This window comes from Podarcis bocagei (assembly GCF_964188305.1).
Source record: "Podarcis bocagei genome assembly, chromosome: 7".
Taxonomy (NCBI): domain Eukaryota; kingdom Metazoa; phylum Chordata; class Lepidosauria; order Squamata; family Lacertidae; genus Podarcis; species Podarcis bocagei.
This window is the reverse complement of record NC_138132.1, coordinates 30,369,711-30,385,556: the sequence shown is the minus strand read 5'-3', so window position 1 is coordinate 30,385,556 and position 15,846 is coordinate 30,369,711. Positions and strand designations below refer to the sequence as shown.

The 15,846-nt window shown below is 44.8% G+C and overlaps 1 long non-coding RNA gene across 1 annotated transcript; it reads right to left on the bottom strand.

Moving 5' to 3' along the window:
- Positions 1–1,989: 1,989 nt before the first annotated feature.
- On the bottom strand, positions 1,990–15,795 carry LOC308590189. The gene is made up of 3 exons (XR_014009712.1): positions 15,514–15,795; positions 5,199–5,309; positions 1,990–2,624 (listed from the first exon to the last, which is right to left on the bottom strand). It is a non-coding gene; the product is annotated as an uncharacterized lncRNA (long non-coding RNA).
- Positions 15,796–15,846: the final 51 nt, after the last annotated feature.

Genomic DNA, 15,846 nt, shown 5'->3' with positions numbered 1-15,846 from the left:
TAGCTAAGCATGGCAGGACAGCTCACTTTATGGTATTAACACCTTCCTGTATGAATTAGACTTAAACAAATTAAGTTATATGAGGCTGGATATCCCAGAGTTTTTTCATCCTTTGGTTTATAAATCATTTATTATATAAACTATATATTTTGGAAGTGTTTGTTTGCTTTGCATTGGGACATCTCTTAGGATACGGAAACTACATGTTGCATGATCCTTGATTTCAAAGAGCAGAGTTTTGCCTATGTTTGGATACAATCAAATGCTATCTTGAATCATTTATTGAATTGAATTATTTATTGCTTATGACTTTTGTTACATTGGTAGTTATGTAAATCTTGTCATGTTATAAGCCACCTTGAGCATTGTTTTAACTATGGAAAGGCAGCATACAAATGAAATGATGATGAAGATGATGATGATGAAGATGGCAGGCTCAACCTTTCAAAACTGCACTGGTTTTAACCACCGATTTCCAAACAGCACTTGAGTGTTTGGTTTCTTAAAATTCCAAAGCAATGCCAGCTACAAGGCTGCTAAGCTGATCCTTTAAACATCTTGGCCCCAAGGTTTGGGGGGCTTTAAAGGTGAGAACAAGCAAAGGAGAATAAGAAACTGCCTTATACTGAGTCAGACTCTTGGTCCATCTAGCCCAGTATTGTCTGCACGGACTGGCAGCAGCTCTCAAGGAGTTCAAATGGGGTTCTCCCCCAGCCCTGCCTGGAGATGCCAGGGATTGAACCTGGAACCTTTTGCATGCAAAGCAGGTGCTCCAGCACTGAGCTAGATTCCTTCCCCAGTACTTCAAACTGAGCTAGAAGCCAATGATGTTGATGTAAAAGAGGAGTTGTATGCTCCAGAAGCTGAGGCTCCAATACTTTGGCCACCACAGGAGAAGAGAAGACTCCCTGGAAAAGACCCTAATGCTGGGAAAGATTGAGGGCACAAGGAGAAGGGGACGACAGAGGACGAGATCGTTGGACAGTGTTCTCGAAGCTACCAGCATGAGTTTGACCAAACTGCGGGAGGCACTGGAAGACTGTTCTGTTCTGGCGTGTTCTGGTCCATGGGGTCACGAAGAGTCGGACATGACTAAACGACTAAACAACAACAATGCTCCAGAAACAATGTCCTTTCTAGTTAAAGCACCACATTTTGTACCAGATGAAGTTTTTGGACGCTTCTTGAAGGCAGTCCCATATAATTCAGCCTTGCCCCCTATATTTAGAGGAGAGAGATGAAGGAACACCTACAAACTGGGCACTTGTCAGTCATGCATTTAGACTGTGTGTTACCATCTAGCATTCAAATAACAGAAGCAAAACATTCAGCTGGACACACCCACATGCAACTTTTTGGATACCAACTGCGGTTCGTGGGGAAATTCTACCCCAGAAAAAGCTTGCTCAGTTGTTGCTGAGTATCAGTATGATAGCAATATGGAGTTACTTTTGCTACAAAGGGCTAGCCTCCCTGGGTCTTCTTAAACATCACTCCAGATTATACCGAGAGTGATATGATCAGTTGTAATAATACTGCTGCTTTGTCCCTAATTAGCTCCTCTCTAGTTACGTACCCCGGAGAAATCTTTTAAATAGTGAAGCCTCGTCTGCTAGTTAATCTGAGGGATTCATTTGTGCTTCTGAATGTTAGGGGAAGAGTTTTTGTTGCCAGATTCTTTCTAGCCACTTACTTTGGAGAATGAAAAAGAGGGGTGGACTTTTCTCTAAGCCAACATGTCTCTTCCTTTGCAGCTAATGTAAGGCAGGAAAAACTAGGAAACTTTTCGCCGAGAAGCAAAAATGATGCTCCATTTCTTTTCAGTTCCCAGATACTTAACAATGGTGTATAACGTTGCTGCGGTGTTTTTGGCAATGTGAACAAAAAATAGATATATGTCTTTCAAAGATGCTAGAAAGCTTTTGAAAAACAATTATATGTCATTAATGTTCTAAAAACTCATTTTCAATTCAAAACAACAGAAAGAAAGCTATTTAAACTATTTTATTCATTCATTTATTTCAACAGTTTATATACGGCTTAATTACAAAAATCTCCAATAGGTGGAAAAAGACCCTTTTCTTGTAGGCCACAGAAACATACTCACTTGCTTCTTGAGACACTGCTCAAAAGTCATCTGTTTCAATGCCCTTATGAGAAAATTCAGTGTGGTGCAGTGGTTAGAGTACTGGACTAGGACCTGGGGGGACGAGGTTCAAGTCCCAACTCAGCCATGAAATTCACTGGATGACCTTGGGCCAGTCATTGTGTCTCAGCCTAAACTACCTCACAGGGTTGTTGTGAGGCCAAATTGGGGAGCAGGGGAACAATGGAGCTCCTTGGAGGAAAGGTGGGATGTGAATGTAATAAAATAAATGAATAAATTCCCCTAAGAAACCAGCCCTAAACTGCAAAACTAAACGCTTGCAACCAGATCCAGGAGTTTTAACTTTGCGGAGAATAAGGGAAAAGAGGAGGGGTGCCTGGTTCAAAGTAAACAGGAGCTGCAGAGTTTCCATATCCTCTTAGAGAGTAGTGTCTCATCTCCAGGTGCTTTAAGACCATCTTCCTCCAGGTTAGGATTCCACTGGCTGCAAATGGCCAAACTTGCGAAAATGGTAAACCTTAAAGAAAGGAGGCAGAAAACAGAGGCTTTGTAAGTTTTCTCACAAAACGTTCCGTAAAGTAGCACTTTAAGCAAGATTCTCTAGAGGCTGGCTAATTCCCCAATGAGTTCCCAGAGTTACTTCCTTGTCCGGAAGTCTGTTCCTTACATTCCTTACAATTAGGGATGCGGGAGAAATTCAATTCGGTTTGCATTTAAAAGCGAAGCTACTCAATTCAAACTTTCCCAAACGAGAACTGAAACATAGCCCTCCTTCAAAACTCAACACTTCTTTTAATTTTACAATGCAGTGCTCCAGTGTTTACAAAAATGTGTCTGTGTTGTATGCATAACAATGAATATATTGCTGAAAATAATGTACAAAAATGTGTTATAGTAAGGGAAATTGCTTGCAAATTAGGTACATTCATTACAACTACATACAAAAATTAATCTTTTAGGGAAATTCACACTAAGACGTTGATTAATTTTCATGAGTGTTTTTTTTTAATTGCAATTCGCTGCAGAAATGTGGATAACTGAATTTATAGATGACAAAGAGAGAAACAGAGAGGTCCACCCATCCCTCCCTACTCACAATGTAGGAATCAGATCTTTAATGTGGATGCATCTTTCTTTCAAGAATGGACAACTGCAAGGCCACTTCTGCTCTACCATTTTAGGGACTTGGGCCAGGCAGCCCTTCAAACAGAAGACTCCTGCAGATAGTGAGCCATCCTCTGGCAACCTTCAGCCAACCTGAGTTTTCAATAGGGATGGGTGAATCTGTACCAATTGCAGCTTCTCAGCTTCCCAATCTTAAATTCAGTTCTCTACATTTCCACATCAGTCTGCAGGTTGTCATAATGGAAATTCATCAGAATCTTAGTACAACCTTTTCTTAGTATTATTTTGTTTACGTAGTTCATAAAATTTATACACAGCTTGATTGTAAAATAAAAAACCCCTCAAAGCAGCTTACAAAAAACTATGTACATGTTTATATGCAATTTTGCCTAATATGCACATTTTTCCAAACCAATCTCCCCTGATGTTAGAGATATGATGAAAATGACCAAGACTTATATAGCTCTTCTTTGTTGTTTTCACTAATTTTTATTTATTTATTTTTTTGCACAATTTATCATAAAATATGTATATTTGTACACAGTTCTTTGTTGGAGAACGGCACCGAAAATTTAAGACAAGTGCAAATTTCACAACATGGCTGTGCCACGGTTCATGTATTGTTTTGGAAAGAGCAAATTATGTAGATCTGTCTTTAAATGAGCAGTGAATTTAATTTCTACCTCATCCCTACAGAGACACACAAGGTAGAAGTAACTCCCATGGCATTAAATGGGGCATATTCACTAGAGTTTAGGATTCCAACCTTAAATAGGTTATTAGTGCTGATTGCAAAAATGCTCTGTGCCCCTGCAAAATGGAGTCTACAGGAAACAACATTCACCACCATTCTAATCATTGGATGGTTGTGGTGGAAAATATTGATGGAAGAACGGCTATTATTTGACTTCCTATTTTGGGTACTTTGAAGTGAGTCTGGGTTTCTACCCTCCCTCCCTTGCCCATTAAGCTCACCCATTTTATTTGCTAATACAAAAAAGGAAAACAAAGTGGGGAAACCCACAATAAAACTCAATGCATCAAAAGGTTTGGAAATCCAACACAATTTTCCAAAATTGCAGCAAGTTGATTAGCTGAAATAGTTAATGTGAAATTATATCAGCCTCTGCTCCCAGCCCCCTACCCGGACTGCCATCTCAGGGAGGGGTAAAAAAACCCCTAGAATAATAATTAAAAGATGCCTAGAAACGCTCTTCGAAGAGCATAAATTCTGAAGATGAAAGTAAATGATTAAAATAATTAAATACTTCAAGTTGACAAGCAGAAGCAGAATCTTGCCAACGGACATTTGTCGGTAATTAGTTAATTAATCCTAACACAAATTATAAGCCATAACAAACCAGTCAGGCTGAACGCAGCCGGCTGTTCAGAATTAAACTTAGGGGGTGGAGGAGTGGGAGTAAAGGAAGTGTGGAAGAGAGGGAAAAAGAAAGGAGGGGAAAGTTTTCAACTTTCCTCTGAATGGAAATGGAAATTCCAAAAAAGAAAGAAAGGGAAAGTTTAAAGCAGGAGATGGAGAAAAGATCCATGATCAGCAGCAGGATTCCCAGTTAAAACTCCCCTTTGCTTCCAAGGTTACTAGTCCCTAGAGTTTTGTTTCCTTGGGTCTAAACATGTGTGATGGAAGCTCAATGGCCTGTTTAAGTGAGAAGTAGCCTGTTTTGCATGGGAGCAATAGCTAAAACTGAGGACATGCATTTCTCCCCACCCCACAGAAAGGACACAGCAGGGAGACACCCCTGTCTGAGACCCGGGGGACCTGCTGGCAGACAACACTAGGCAACACTGGACTTGAACCTAAGAGGAACCCTACTCAATCAGACCAAGGTTATCTAGTCCAGCATCAATGTCCAGCATCTAGTTCAGCTTCAAAGCATCGTGGCCATGCTTCACTTCCATTGCGAGAGACAGTCTGCTTTTGAACGCCAGTTGCTGGGAATCACACCTGACTGGGGGGCATTGATACGCTCAGCTCCTTCTTGCGGGCTTCTCATGTGGTAGACCACTGCGAAAACATGATGGCCTGATCCAGGAGACTCTTTGAACAAGTAATTTCCTAAAATACATAATATGAGATGCACACATTAAAAAGCTGCTTATTGATTTCAGGAACCACCATGCAAAATCTGGTAAAAATCTGGCAAGCCCTGCCATTCTTTTGAATGCTTCAGATGACTCTAAGCCTTTGCTGAGGCAACATCTACACAAACACATCTAGCAGGGCCCACTGGGAGCTTGCCTTGCCATGAACTGGAGGAAGTTCTGGTACTCATCCCCACTTTGCCAGGGGCGGAGGAAGGGTGTGTGGTGGGTGTGGGCTGCTCCCGGTGTCACCACTGAGGGGGATGACAAAATGGTGGGTGGCACTCACTGGGAGACGCGGTGGCTTGGGAGCGCACAGGCTTCGTGCTACCCAAATGGTCCGCCTACTGCCTCCCCCCCCCCAGCTGTAGGGCGGCTGCGTGGGAGGAGGCAGGCAGACTCTGAAGGCCTTGTGGTGTGCCACACCCCTATGGGCAGCTCGCTGCACCCCTGGGCACACTGCCCCAGGCACCCAAGCAGCTTCCTCCACCGCTGAACTTTGCCAGTAGTTCCCAAACTGAAACAGAAAAGCATGGTGGGGAGGAGGTGTAAGATGCCTTGCTGTGGTGTTATGTGAAGGAAAACCACCTGCTACATTGATTGTATTGCATGTGTGTCTGTGAAGGCAGCCCAGATCTCCAGATATAAGTCCTCCTGCCATCTTGCCAGAATATCGCGAGTTCAAAAAGGGACAGTGTAGTTCCTTAGCCCATTGTTGGATGGAGAGTGTGGACTTCTCTTTCCAGTGCTGCAGTAATTTGCCATTTCCCCACCATAGTAAAGCCACAGTTTGTGGCCAGGTGGGCGATTCCAAAATTTTAAATTATATATTTTTAAAGGGTAATGGGGGAAAGGCCAATGACTTACTATATCAAGGGAGAATGAGGGGTATCTGGAAATGGCTTGGGAGACAGCATTCACGAAAAGCGCATGACTCTTTTGTCAACATCTTGAGATTGGTTCTCACGTTTTTGCATTGTGCAAAAAATGTATTTACAGCGGTACCTCTGGTTGTGGACGGGATCTGTTCTGGAGCTCCGGTTGGATCCCGAGGTTTCTGCAACCGGATGGGACCGCTTCTGTGCACGCATGTGCAGCGAAAACCTAAAAATAAACTTCCAGGTTTGCCGCTTACGTATCCTGAAGTTTACATAAGTGGAGGTACGACTGTATTAGACAAAATTGTATATAAATATGTATATTAGGAGAAAGACACTAAAATGCTGATTAATTTTCATGAGTATTTTTAAGTGTCCATAAAAATACATATATCTGTGAAAATAACATACAAGCATGCATTATTTTAGAGGGAATCACTTTGCAAAAATATGTATATGAGACAAAACTGCATTCCTCACCCCAAAAGAGTGCATATTAAAATAAATTCACACTAAAATGTGGATGAATTTCTGAGAGCACTTTTTAAAAAAACAAATCTGCAAGCTGATATGAAAATATAGGGAACTGAACTTAAGGTTAGGAAAATGAGAAACTGAAATGGACAGATTTGCCCATCCCGAGTTGGAGGGGAAGGGATTGGATGGATGGATGAGTGTGAGGTACATAGATGGACAGAGAAGCATCAAGTAAGAAGAAAGGGCATTATATATTTTGTAGAGGGGAAACAGCCCCCCCAAAATAAATCAGGGAATAGAATCCCATAGATAGAATGATTTGCTAAATATTAAATAAATCCCTTGCTTCTTAAAAAAATAAATAAATCTAAGCCTGTCTGCAGTGAAGAAGTTTTGGCCCTGCATGTGTAAGTGCATGCATGATTGTGCCTGTGTGTATTTTTAAGTGTTTTGCATGATGTGAGCTCTGACCTTCAGAGAGGAACAGAAGGAATATTTTCTCGCCTGGGGCTAGCGTTGTCAGTGAAATGTCTGTCTTCCTTAATAATTTCAATCTGGGTGACAGGGGACAGGGCATTTTTGCTCTGAACGAACGTACTGTAAAAACTGTCAGATAGGATTTGTTTCAAGACGTGGCGTTTCCATCCACTCGGGGTCATCATTACAGGCATCCCATGACCTGTGGAGCACAGTGTTTCTTTTTTCCGCATGGACTGACGTGTGCCGCCACCAGTTCTAAAAATATCTCATTAACTCCTTTTCCTCCCCAGTTTATCTCCTTCTCCTGTCTAAGGCAGGGGTGGGGGACCTGATGTTTAACTCCCAACTCCCATTAGCTCCAGCCAGCATGGTCAATGGTCAGGGAAGGTAGGAGCTGAGGGCCACAGGTTCCCCATTTCTGGTCTAGGGATAAGTCACTGGAAGTTGGGAGCAAACCCAGCCCCCAATGTTCCCCCCTCCCGTTAGGGCTGCTTCTACACAGAGCATAGCTGAACTATGGTGCTCACTCCTACAGAATGCCGTGACAGCTGTCAAATTGGATGACTCGTAAGACTCATGGAGAACAAGGCTATCGGTAGCTACTAGGCTATGCTTGGCCTCCATTATCAAAGGCAGTAATGCTTCTGAATGCCACTTGCTGGAAACCGCAGGAAGGGACAGTGCTCTTCTGCTATTGTCCTGCCTTCAGATTTCCCACTGGTATCTGGTTGGCCACTGTCAGAACAGGATGTTGGACTAGATGGGTCAATGGCCTGATCTGGCAAGCTGTGATATGTTCTTATGCTTCATTCAGTCACTTTCATGGGGCATCTACACACATTCATCTTCACCCAAGTGTTGTCATCCTATGTTTTCTCTGTGGCTCTTCTATCTTTTCTCAGACCACAGAAAATCCACTCCTTTTCTTTCTTTCTTTTTTAAATATACAGAAGCAGCACAGTCTTTGGAGATGTAGAAAGTATTTACGCTACTCTCCCACCTTTTCCAAAAGGCCTGGGGCTCATCCAGATGATCTCCTTACTGGGGATTCATCCTGATTTCTTTTCACACAAAAAACGTACGGAGATTTATTGAGCATACATTCTGATTTGTTTGCATTCACCTTTCCAGTGCATTCTTCTGTCACTTTCTTTCCAAAAAAAATTTGGGGAGGGCACACTTATTGCACAAGAGCACAAAAATCCACTTTAACTACACAACCTAAATTTGCTGGTATATGATTGATTCATTCCTGCAAAGTAGTGGCAGCCTAGAAGCCCTCATGGATTTGACATGTACAGTGAAGTCCTGGGCAGAAGACTCTGTCTGTCACTCAGCCTACTTTCCCTATTATCATTCTGATTGTGCTACTTTGTTGATATTTCCTTTTCAGTTTCATGATCTTTTAATTAGGGCAAATACACTTTGGGGGCAGTATTTTTTTAAATAAATAGGAAAATGTTCATACAGTAACTGTTCTAGTGAAAAAAGTGTTAGATTGCTAATTTAATAAAGGACTGAAAGCCCCATCCAATTGCACTCCGCTGCTTTCCCAGAAGCTATGTTATCAAAATATTTATCTCCCCATCCCCCAGCTTGCTCCAACACTCCTACTGTTTAAAACAGTTTTTAGTAATAAGGCAATAGAGCCTTGGTGCAAATTAAACCACAGATTATCAACAAGAAAAAAGGCCAAAGATGAAGAACATGTGGCCATTCAGATATTGCTGGATCACAACCCCTATCATCCCTGACCACTGGGCTACAGGTGATGGGAGCTGGAGTCCCAACAATATCTGGAGGGTCACAGGCTCCCCACCTCTGCGGTAGACACACCTCCCTACCAGTATTATGTAGACCACACCTACTTTCTCCCAAAGTCAGCAAAGGGCTTTTAAACCTTTCTCTCCCAGTGTGAACAGAAGAGGCTTTGGCTGAGCCATTTCTATTATCAGGCGCTAAAGCAGGGGCAGAGGAACTTGGCTCATGAGCTAACTTTGGACCACCAGAAGTAAAATTTGCCCCATTAGGTCATTTCCCCAAAACCACGCTTGCCTGCCTGTCACCTTGCATCACTCTGTGACTCTAGAGCTACTATCTCCTGAATACAAGCCAAGACTTGGAGGAACTGTAGTGAGCAGCAGACGTGTCCTAAGCAGGAGAAGGGAATCTGTGGCTCACCGGATGTTGCTGTCAACTCCCATCCGGCGCAGCCAGAATGGCCATTGGTCAGGGTTGATGGGGATTGTAGTCTAGCACTAGGTTCTTTTGTTGCTGCATGCAGCCTGGAACTGCATTGGTCTTTTTAGCTACACTACTAAACACACATGGCAATCTTTCCACCACTAGCATGCTGTTCTGGGACTTCTAACCCCACTGGGCCAATTTCAGGAGCTGGGGGGGGGGGATCGGGTAGAAGAGGGAAGAAGCCCTATTATGCAATGGGTAGCTCTTCCATTGGCTTCTGGCAGTGGGAATCAGCTGAATCCTGCCCATGGTCTATTAAAGCCTCAAGGTTTTTTTCACATGTGGTCCAGGACTCTGAAAAGTCTTAACTTCATCTATTCAGAGTTATTTCAGAGCTAATTATATATTAGCTGAAGTACAGTGGTACCTCGCAAGACGAATGCCTCGCAAGATAAAAAACTCGCTAGACGAAAGGTTTTTCCGTTTTCGATTTGCCTCGCAAGACGAAATTTCCCTATGGGCTTGCTTCGCAAGACGAAAACGTCTCGCGGCTTTGTTTCCTTTGTCTAAAAACAAAGACATGTTTTGTTTATAAAGTTAATTTATTTTCCCTTCAATTTTTGAACTGCTCTTTACAGTATGTGTGACTTTAAAGAGCAGTTAATAAACTGCTGTTGTACCAAATTTGGCTTTGTTTGGACTTTTTTTGACCATAGCAACGCATTAATTGATTTTCAATGCATTCCTATGGGATTTCGTGATTCGCAAGACGAAAAATTCGTTAGATGACAAAACTTGCGGAACGAATTAATTTCGTCTTGCGGGGCACCACTGTACCATATTTTTTGCACCATAACACTCACTTTTTTCCTCCTAGAAAGTAAGGGGAAATGTCTGTGCGTGTTATGGAGGGAATGCCTACGGGTGGCATGCCTACGGATTTTCCTCCTCTAAAAACTACGTGTGTGTTATGGTCGGGTGCGTGTTATAGAGCGAAAAATACGGTACTTTCTTTGGTCTCTCTGAACTGAACTTACTGTGCCCAGACGTCTGACTGTCCCGAGCATCCATGAATTCAGGCAAAGTGCTTGTCTTCTTCCAACATGTCCTTGTCCATACTGACAGCTGACAGGGACTCTCCGCCAAGCGAGGGGGCACCACGCTGATGTGGTCCTGGCTGACCTTGCAGTGAGTCTCACCTGCGCTATCAATGAGCTGGAAATGGACACAAGTGCTAATCACCTCCATTGACACTACTGGACAAGTGGGCTGCAATCCATTTTCACCTGTGCACATCAATCGATTCCCCCATCTCAGGTGGAGAGTAAACACCATTTCTGATGATTGGTGAGAGGCAAAAGGCAACCATTCCCAGGAAAGAAGCTGGCTCCATTAACCCATTGGGTGCCACTGTGTCTGTCCCCACACTACCTTCCAAAGGAAGGAACTAAAATACCATCTAGTCTAATCCCTGCTTTTCTAGAGGCTCACTGCAACATTGTTGGGTAAATTTTGCCTAACATTCACATTTTTGAAAGCATTTTTTCCCTGTGTGTGTTATTTTCAGTAATAGATGTATTTATGCACACTTTACCCTAGTATAGAAATTTTGGTACACATTACTTGGCTGGAGAACAGCAAAATATGGAGAAGCGTGGCGCTGGGTCTGAGCTTTGCAAAAAGCTGACAAAATACAGGCAACTCCCCATTTCCATTCCAGGCATTTGTGCATGCTGGTGGAGCACACATAAGCCCATTCTGCCCCATTCCATGCTTTTCCAGGTCCAAAACAACCTGTGCGTTGGCGGTTGCACATCAATTGAATGGTCGCAAAGCAGTTGCCGCCTGTAGTTCAAATTACCAGGTGCACTAATATCATATCCAATGGCACCAGATCAAATTAGCGCCTCAGAATTTTCCAGTCCTGTTTGGTAATACATAATCAGCTTTGGACTGAGCTTCTTGACGTACAGGGCTTAGTACGTATAAATCTTTATTTTTCTTCCTTCCTTTTGAAAATCCAGTCTATATGTTTTCCCCACCTTCTTTCCGATTCGCCTCTCTTTTGAAAATTCAATCTGTCAAGACAATTCAATAACAACCTTAGCATTTAATTGTACCCTAGGGCACAATAAAATCGGCAAGGATGATAGCTGCTGGTTAGTGTCCCCCCCCCCCCTGGTTTTGGTTAACTTCTTTTGGAAATAAAATAATGCAAACCCCTAAGTTAGGCAGCCTGGCTTTGTGTGTAGCGAGCACCATGCTTCACAATCTACAGGGAAAACCTATTTAAAAAATCCAAATTGGATCCACACACTTAAAAAACTGGCATGGGGCTCTGCCATTGTTCAGTAAAGGAAAACATCCTGTTTTGATTTACACATGCGGTGCTCAATTTAACAAGTGTAGCTGTGGGCGATTGGAAAACAGTCAAAATGGTGAATACGCGCCTTACTCTCATTTATACAGTTTCTTAAAGACAATTTGTTGCTGTTGTGGGGGCCCCCATCTCCCACCCCCATCACTCATTCTCCTGGCATGTTTTTAAAGCTACAGGCCTGCCTCTTGCCTGGTATATTTTGCAGGCCTAGACACAACATATGTAATCCAAGTGCAATCCACTAACAGGTAGCACAAGGCAGGTAGGTTATATCAGAGGTCACCAGTCTTTTTAGATCTGTGGGCACATTCAGATTTTTGAATGACTGTTGCGGGCGTGCCACCCCCTCTGGTCACTTCCCTCTCCCGGGTGAGCTACCCTTCTCTGAGACATGAAGAGAGAGTGTGTGTACCCACTCACATACATTTTACTTTTTCTAAGGGACCTGGGTAAAAGTTGTATCCCATAGAATTAATTCAACTATTGAGAAGCTCATTAAGCTGAAATAGGAAGTGGGGAAAAGCACCATTCTTCCAACTTCCTCCTTCAACTCTAAACCATGACAGCTGGAGCAGTATACAGCGACTTTGTGGACACCAGGGAAAGACCTCAAGAGGGTCCGCATGGGTGCCATGCTTGTCACCCCTGGATTATTATAATCCTGGGGGGCAGGCGGAAGCAGGTGAGATGAAAACACAATACAGTGGTGCCTCGCAAGACGAAATTAATTCGTTCCGCAAGTTTTTTCTTCTTGCGAGTTTTTCGTCTTGCGATGCACGGTTTCCCATAGGAATGCATTGAAAATCAATTAATGCGTTCCTAGGGAAACCGCCTTCAGACCAGGTCCGGGGAAAGTCTGTCCCCGGACCTCTTCTGAAGGCTGGGGGGGGGACAAGGGCTTTTCTTCCCACCCCCAGCATTTAAAAAAACCCTGGGACAGCGGAGGACTTCTCCGCTGTCCGGGGCGATCTTAAAATGCTGGCGGGCGGCATTTTAAAATCGCCCCGGACAGCGGAGGACTTCTCCGCTGTCGGGGCGATTTAAAAGCCCCTGGGAAGGCAGGCAGGGGGGACAAAGACTTTTGCCCCCCGCCAGCCTTCAGAAGAGGTCCTGGACCTCTTCTGAAGGCTGGCGGGGGCGAAAGTCTTTGCTCCCCCCGCCTGCCTTCAAAAGCTGTCCGGCCCAGGCTTCCCGGACCTTTCTGCCAGCAGCGGCAGCGCTGCCGCTGCTGGCGGAGACTTGCCGGCATGCAGAAGCCTGCGCGCAGCGCGCCCAGGCTTCGCGGATCTCTCCCCCAGCAGCAGCAGCGGTGCCGCTGCTGGCAGAGACTTGCCGGCATGCAGAAGCCTGCGCGCAACGCGCCCAGGCTTCGCGGATCTCTCCCCCAGCAGCGGCAGCGGTGCCGCTGCTGGCGGAGACTTGCTGGCATGCAGAAGCCTGCGCGCAGCGCGCCCAGGCTTCGCGGACCTCTCCGCCAGCAGCGGCAGCGCTGCCGCTGCTGGCGGAGACTTGCCGGCATGTCGAAGCCTGCGCGCAGCGCGCCCAGGCTTCGCGGATCTCTCCGCCAGCAGCGGCACCACTGCCGCTGCTGGCGGAGACTTGCCGGCATGCCGAAGCCTGCGCGCAGCGCGCCCAGGCTTCGCGGACTCTCCTGCCTTCAAAAGCCTTCCGGGATAGCAGGAAGCGCTTCCCTGCTATCCCGGACTGCTTTTAAAATGCTGGCGCTGGGGAGCAAAGCCTTTCGGCCCCCGCCAGCCTTCCTGGACCTCTTCTGAAGGCCGGAGGGGGGGGGGAAGGCTTTGCTCCCCACCGCTAGCATTTAAAAGAGGTCCCCGGAGATTTCCCTATGGGCTTTCGTCTTGCGAAGCAAGCCCATAGGGAAATTCGTTTTGCGAAGCGCCTCCAAAACGGAAAACCCTTTCGTCTAGCGAGTTTTCCGTCTTGCGAGGCGTTCGTCTTGCGGGGTACCACTGTAAATAGTAGTGGGTGCTAGAGAAGGGAAGAAGAGGGAACAAGAAATTAAGGGGGCTATCAGGGTAGGTCAGAGGACAGCATTTTCAGATTCTCTTTATTATATATTTTTATTTATTACATTTATATTCCACTCTTCCTCCAAGAAGCTCAGATCTCCTCCACTACTTTATTATTTATTTATATATTGCCTATATGCCAAAATGGCTTCTAAGTGGTTTGCAACTATAAAATCAATGGTAAAATACAATTAAATTAAAATAAACAATAGCAATTCCACTAGGGCAATTCAAAGTTGTTAATTAAAATATGCAATAAAACAAGCCAGTGAAGAAACATGACAACTAAACCAAAATAAAAATAAGAAAAATAAAAAAATGACCAGTAGCACCTTATAGACCAACTAAGTTTGTTCTGGTATAAGCTTTTGTGTGCATGCACACTTCTTCCTAAGTGTGCATGCACTGGAAAGCTTATACCAGAACAAACTTAGTTGGTCTAAGGTACTACTGGATAATTTTTTATTTTTTATTTTGACTGCATCACACCAGCACGGCTACCTACCTGAATCTGATAACTAAACCAGTTCAACAACTGCTAAACCATAAGATCAGAAGTTCAGTTCAGTGGAATGCCTTATTCTCACAACAGCCCTGTGGGGTAGGTTCGGCTGAGAGATAGTAGCTGGCTTGTCATGCTATCAAAAGGGCAGAATTTCACTCACCATGGTGAGTAGTTAGTGCAATTGCAGACTCCTGCCTACAGATCTGCTTAGGCTACACTCTCACTTCTGAGAATCCTGAAACTCTCCAGGATAGAGGTGGAGAAAGCAGGAGATTAAGTAAACACACAGGGAAGTGGGAGCCACTGGTCCCTCTTCTGACATCCCTTGAGTGGGTTTTTGTGTGTGTTTGCCAAAGGTGAGTCAATCACAGTTCATAAGAAAGGTGTCCAAGAGACAGCGGCTAAACCAGGAAGCTTTAAAGGAGGCTAGTACTAGAACATGGGTGGGCAAACTAAGGCCCGGGGGCTGGATCTGGCCCAATCACCTTCTAAATCTGACCCACGGACGGTCCGGGAATCAGCGTGTTTTTACATGAGCAGAATGTGTCCTTTTATTTAAAATGCATCTCTAGGCTATTTGTGGGGCATAGGGATTTGCTCATTCCCGCTCCCCCAAAAAATATAGTCCGGCCTTCCATAAGGTCTGAGGGGCAGTGGATCGGACCCCTGCTGAAAAAGTCTGCTGACCCCTGTACTAGAATATGGAAGTGGAATGCCCAAAATACGTACGGAGATGCTTGAAGATGCAAAAAGGGATCAAAGATGGGCACTGGTCTCAGTGGCGTAGCGTGGGGGTGCAGGGGGGGCCAGCCGCACTGGGCGCAACATCTGGGGGTTAGGGTTAGGGGCGCAAATCCACGGGTTAGGGGGCGCAAATTACTTGCCTTGCCCCGGGTGCTGACAACCCACGCTACGCCACTGACTGGTCTTTCTTTGCCACCTCTGGAACTAACTAGGTACCTGTTGGAATGGTAGCCAGTTTAAGAACCACAGAAAAGGCTTTGCTTAGTGATATTCTATTTACATTATTTATCATCCACACTTTCAGCATACATTTATGTTCCCAGTGTAGCTAACAGAGTAGTAAGAAACAAAAATGAAAAGGTGAGGTTAAGAGTATTAGTAACAAAATAATTGAGTATTTGGACCTAGTAGTCCGGGACTCTGTTTCCCACAGAGCAAGATACCTCTAGGAAGCCCACAAAGCAGAGAAACGGGGTAACGCCCCTTCACCCACCTACCCGGTTTTTCCTCGGTGTCAGGTATACTGTTCCTGCACGTGGAGGCTCTATTCAGCCTTTAAGACTAAATAGCTGCTTATAAGTGATCTCCCTCCCTGGTGGCTTTCTCTGACATCTGCAAAAACCAGCGTGTTTTAATGATCTGGACCGTTTGTGAGAGCGCTTTGCAGGACAGGTGCTCGCTGAGCCGCCGCCCACTAGAACGCGAAAGCGGACAGGCGGATCAAGGGAAAGGAGGGCGGGACACATCACGTGGGCTCGAAGGGGACTCCGTGGGCGGGGCCCGTATGCGCACGTCAGAGAGCGAGAGAAGGCCGAGCGCGCAGGAACCAT